Source organism: Arachis ipaensis, chromosome B1, assembly GCF_059453495.1.
Source record: "Arachis ipaensis isolate K30076 ecotype BB chromosome B1, ASM5945349v1, whole genome shotgun sequence".
Taxonomy (NCBI): Eukaryota; Viridiplantae; Streptophyta; class Magnoliopsida; order Fabales; family Fabaceae; genus Arachis; species Arachis ipaensis.
In genome coordinates this window covers 8,771,154-8,777,153 of record NC_142436.1, presented here as the reverse complement: position 1 = coordinate 8,777,153, position 6,000 = coordinate 8,771,154, and positions in this window count along the sequence as shown.

Sequence of the window (6,000 nt, the reverse complement as noted above, 5' to 3'; positions counted from 1 at the left end):
AAAATTGATTTACTACCCAGAGAATTTACATTAAGGACAGATTCAAGTTACCTAACAGGTTTCATACGATATAATTTAAAAGTTGATTATAATCATGGACGATTGGTAAGATGGCAATTATTTTTGTTACAATATCCAATAAAAATTGAATATATTAAGGGTGACAAAAATATTATTGCAGATACATTAACAAGAGAATGGAGTTTGTCTACAACGCATTAGATCAAGAAATTCAAAAATATGAGCAAGAACTCGAAAAATGCAAGTACTGTCAGCAAATAAGGACACAAATCCAATCTCTCAAGAAGGCCATCGAAGCAATGAAATCAACACAACAAGCAAAACCATCAGAGTTCAGCCAGCTAAGCGTGGTGGACAAATCAGGTGAAGGAAAAATTTCAGAAAATAAAACAATTGCTGAAATCATTAAAAAATCCACCCAAGATAAAAAAATATTATGTAATTTATAATGGCCCCATGAAAGGAGTATATGATGCCTGGGAAAAAGCAGCACCATTCACACATCAATCAAGGATAATTCATAAAGGAGGGTTTCTAACACTGGAAGAGGCAAAGGAATCCTTCAGGGAATATGAAGCTCTCCATCCAGAGCAAACCTTAAAGAGAGCAGATAAAGCTCCAATTCAAACCCAGAGAACAGGGATAATAAGAAACATTCCTACAAGGGCTGAAATCAAGGAAAAGAAAAGGGTCTGTAGATCAAATCTCAGAGAAACCCTTAACATAGTCCTAAATTGGACTGAAGAAAAAAGGGCAATTTTGGGATATTATCCTATTGCCAAAGAACAGCTAACAAAGCTTGTTATATTCCCAGATGCTTCCCCATCTGACACCTATCAGTTTTTCCAATATGGATTAATTGATACAATTTTAATTTTTAATGATCTAAAAATTATTAGTGAGTTTTCTGCAGGATTCGTTGATACAGTAAAGAGATTTAAAAATATGATTGACAATGTAAATCCAAGGGATATATCCCTAAAATTTACAAACAGTCAACCTATTTTTAATGAAGAAGAAGAATGCTTGGTTCCAGCACACCAAGTAATATTCATGTCCGTCTTCTCAGGAAATTTTCAACCAATTGATCAGATTCAAGATTTAACGATTTACAGTCATGAAGGAAGGTTAGCCAGCACATTAGCAAGGATCTTTGAAAGAACTCAAAAAATAACAAAGGAATCTCACACAAGGATTAATTATAAAAGTAGAAATACTCTACTTGTGTCCAGTAAAAGAAATGAAATTGAAGAAAGAGAGATGAGACTCTTGGTGGAATTTGAATCAGCATTCTACAACTTATCTGGACTTTTAGAAAAGCTCCCCGAAGGGATAAAGAGGAATCTCTGCTATTTGATAAAAGACAGAGAAGACCACAAGTGCCAGCTATGTGCCTCAGAAATATCTGAAGAAAGCAATAATAAAACGGAATCAACTCACATGATGAAGGAAGGAGACAATGCATCTGAGGGTCACATGATAAAAGAGGAGGACGGTACATCTGAAGCATCTCTCAACATTATTGCATAGTGACGTAAGCATTTAGGTAATAAAGCACCAACAATGTAGCTGGTGCAAGATAACAAAACAATGACGTAAGCAATGACGTCATAAGAAGGGTAAAGATGGGAATTGTCCATCAAACCCAACTATTATAAATAGGTTGCTTAGGCAATTGTAGAAGGCATCAGACAATAGAAAGCAGGAGGCTAAGAGTACTCATATGCTAGGAGAGCAAGGAGGAAGCTGCCAAGGCGATTCTATAGTCTGAAGAAGAATTCCCTTAGGGAAAAATAGTTCTAAACTCTCCTCTGGAGTTAGTATCTACAATCTCCCCTCTGGAGATAAAAACACCTTATGTAAAATATTTAGAAAGGTACATCTTCATTCTAGTCTTTTAATTATGAATTATTTAGAAAGTTTAGAATTAACAGAAGAATCTGATTATTATAGATTAACTGCTTTATTAGATAATGAAAAACAGGCTGTTCTAAAAACAGAATTAAATCTCAAATCAAATGAAAATTTTAATAAACAAAATCTTTTAAAAGAAGTTTTTAATAGAAAAAATATAATATACTATGGAAAAATTCAACTTGAAGCTCCTATAAAGATAAAATCTGCCAATGGAGAACTTGAAATAGCTTTGATAAATAATGAAGAATTGAGTAAACAGATTGAGAAAATTAAGGATCAACAAAAAAGATCTAAAATTGGATGGATTCATATTAGTACTATACAAGTCTTAATCAAATCTACATATATGAAAGGAATTAATTCACCAATAAGTTTAGCAATCTGTGACAAAAGAATTACTGATGACCCGATAGATCAAATAATTGGAATTGTTCATGGAAATTTGGCAAACGTAAATGTTAAATTTAATGCCCATCTTGGATATGCTATACCTTTATCAACTGAAAATCTTGGAAGATCTATAAGTTTGGCTTATAAATTTCATAGAAAGAATCTAATGGAACAAGATGATGAACCATTTTCAATTACATATGCAATAAATTATGCTTTAACAAATAGCCATCATAGTATAATATTTAAAAACAGAGAAAGAATTTATGTCGATGAATTATTTCAGAAAATTATAAAAACAGAAATACCAAAATATAAAGCTATTGAAAACTCAGTTCTATTATTAAAAGAACCATCAGGAAAATTGGTTTCATCAAATTTTTAAATAAGAGAATCTAAAATTAATAGCCCTTTAAGTTTATCTACGTTAAAGAATAAAGAAGAAAATTCTGAAATAAAAGAATTAACAAAAAAGGTCGAAAAATTAAATGAAACCCTAAATACTAAATTATGACAATAAATAAAGAAGAAATATATGTAACTTATCAAGATAAGAAACAAGAGCTCTTTGAAAGAGAAAATCGTTTGAATTATTTGCAGTTTTCTGAAATAAATCAAAGAGCATTTGCAGCTCTAAAAATAATTTATGACAAGTTAAAAAGAGAAGTTGAAGAGCTAGAAAAATTAATAGAATCTCTAGAAAATAGTGATGAAGCGATGATAGAATTTGCAGAAATTCTAAAATAAATAATGAAGCATACGAAGATTGAAAGACCAAAAAATAAAATAAAAAGAAAAAGGGCAAAAAATTAAAAAGTAAAATAAAGGAGTATAAAAGGGAATTAAATAATCTTCAGATCGAAATCGATGACCTTATAATAAAAAGAATAGAAATAAGAATAAATATAAACAAGTTGGAGTTAAACTTAAAAAATTTATAAGAGTCTGTCTTATGTCATGTCTCCCATTTGTGGGATTAGATGAAGTTAATGACATTAATTTTTTTTAAGTTAATGACGACATTGTTATTATTTTAGTTAATCTTTTGGGTCTTTTTAGTGGATTGGCCAGTTTTTTTGTTGTGATTTGGACATTGGATATTATGGCTAATAATTTTAATCACTAGAAAAATTAGGATTTTGGTGTCACAAATTTAAGATTGGAACCCATTATGACCAAAAAGAAAGAGATTGAATTCTTGGACCAACTGAAATCATAAAAATAATAACAATGATAATAAAATAGAAGACAATGCTTACTATGATCAGGGACGGACCCAGGTGTATTAGAAGGGGCACTTGTCCCCACTAAATTTTTAAAAAAAAAATTCTACATATATATATATATATATATATATATATATATATCCTAATATAATTATATTTTTATCTTTACAAAAATTTATAAAATTTTGTCTTGAGATTTATGTTAAAAATATTTTTTATTAAATTTAATATGTAACAATATTTATTTTATTAAATTTGATTTAATATAAAAATTAAAATAAGTAAATAAATTAACTCAATAAAAAATTAATGAACAGTATTAATATAATTTTTAAAATTAATTAATTAGTTAATTATCAAACTAAATCTCAATTTTTTAAATATAAGTAAAATTATTAATATCTTTTTTTGTCTTTAAAAATTAGTTGAAATAAGAAAAAATCGTATTTATCTATTAATTAATATTTTTTATTTTACGTTATATAATACTTTTTAGCTTTATCTCTTAAATAATTTTGTTTGTAATAACTATTTTGGATTAAAAAGTATTTTATGTCATAAATATTATAACAAATAAACTTTCTAATTCAATGGATGCTAATTAATATTTGAAAATTATCATGAGTAGTAGAATAATTATTTAAAAGTATAGGAGTTAATTTTGATATGTTAAAATATGTATATTTTTTTACATAGTTATTCAATTATATTTTTTCTTTTAGATAACTATTTATGTGATAAATGTAAAAAGTTATTTTTTAATTATAATACATAATTAAATAGATGTATAAAATTTTTAATCTGATAGTGTATTAAAATTAAATTAAAAAATATATAAAAATTTAATTACTTTAAAAAGAAAGAGATAAAAATAATTATAAATTAAATTTCTATTATTTTATATAAACATACTTTTTATATACAGGTTCAGTTTTTTTTTTATATTTATATATAATTCTAGTTTCAATTTAAAAATATTACTGGATCAATAAGCGCTAACGTGCCAATTAATTTACTCTTTTTATTATTAAATGTGTATAAAGTAAATAAAAGTAAAATTAGTTAGGATGACAAGTTATTTATAATTTAATTAAGATGTTTTAAGTTCAGGTTTTAAAAATAAAAAAAAAATATTTTTTTTTTATAAATTATATATAATGAATAGTATTTTAAGAATGAAAATATTTATTAACACTTTAATTTTTATATTTTCATTATATTTTTAGTATAATTAATAATGCTCAATAACATTTATTTTAGTATAGATATTTTTGTCCCCATTATTAAAATTTTCTGTGTCTGTCACTAACTATGATGGTTTTGAATTTAAAAAATTAAAATTAATAAATTAATAAAAACAAAAAATATAAATTAAATGATAAAAACTAATTTTAAAATTTTGTAATTCTACCATTCGTATATTATTAATTATTTATATTATTTTATTTTTCAACTTGTGTTGGTCCATTATTGTTATCATTCTTTAATATCTATCTATCATTTATGATTTTTTTATTAAAATAAATATTCTAAAAAAATTTAATTAGTTAAATTTTTGGTTAATAAGAATTTAATTAGTAATGAGCTATACCTCAAATGACATAGTCTCTCCATACTCAGCTAAGAGGTTGTAGGTTTGAGTTTCCTTATTTTTGATTAAAAAAAAAGAAAAAGAATTTGATTGGTATTTAAAAATTATCATTATTATTTTATATTTTCATTAAAAGATAGAGGAGTGCATACTAATATTTTGTAATTAAAATTAATATTTTAATATAAATTTTTTAATATTATAAATTTTATATTTTGTTTCTTTTCAAAAGTTTTCGATCACGCCTATTTCAAGTTAAGTCTCAAAGTAATCCCTGAACTTACCTTCGAGTCTAAAAGTAATCCCTGAAGTTAATAATTACTCAAATTCGTCCCTGAACTTGTACTCCGCTCTGAAATATTTTCCGTTCATCAGAAATTTGAAACAACGTCGTTTTGAACAAAAAAAAAAGAAGCATAGAAAAACGTTCGTCGTTTTATATTAAAAAAAACACAACAACCCCCTTCTTCTTCTTCTTCTTCTTCAACTCTGTTCTTCTCTTCTTCTTCAACAGATCACAAAAATAAAAACCAACAACACAAAATATCACAAAAAATTACCATTAATTAGAAAAGATCAATCAACTTAAATAGCAAGCATCAATCAATCTAAACAGCAACCACAAAAAAATAAATAATTACAAAATAGAAAATAACTAAAATTAAGGGCAAAAAACCAGAATAAACCAAGGGAAGTTGAAAATTACTTAAATAAGCCAAACTGAAATTCGTTTCTGCAATGAGCCAAATCCTATATTTATATAATTCGAACCAGTGTGGTTCGAACTCAATTCGTTAGTAATTCGAACCAGAGTGGTTCGAATTATGAAGAGGAAAATTCATTCAAGTAAATCGA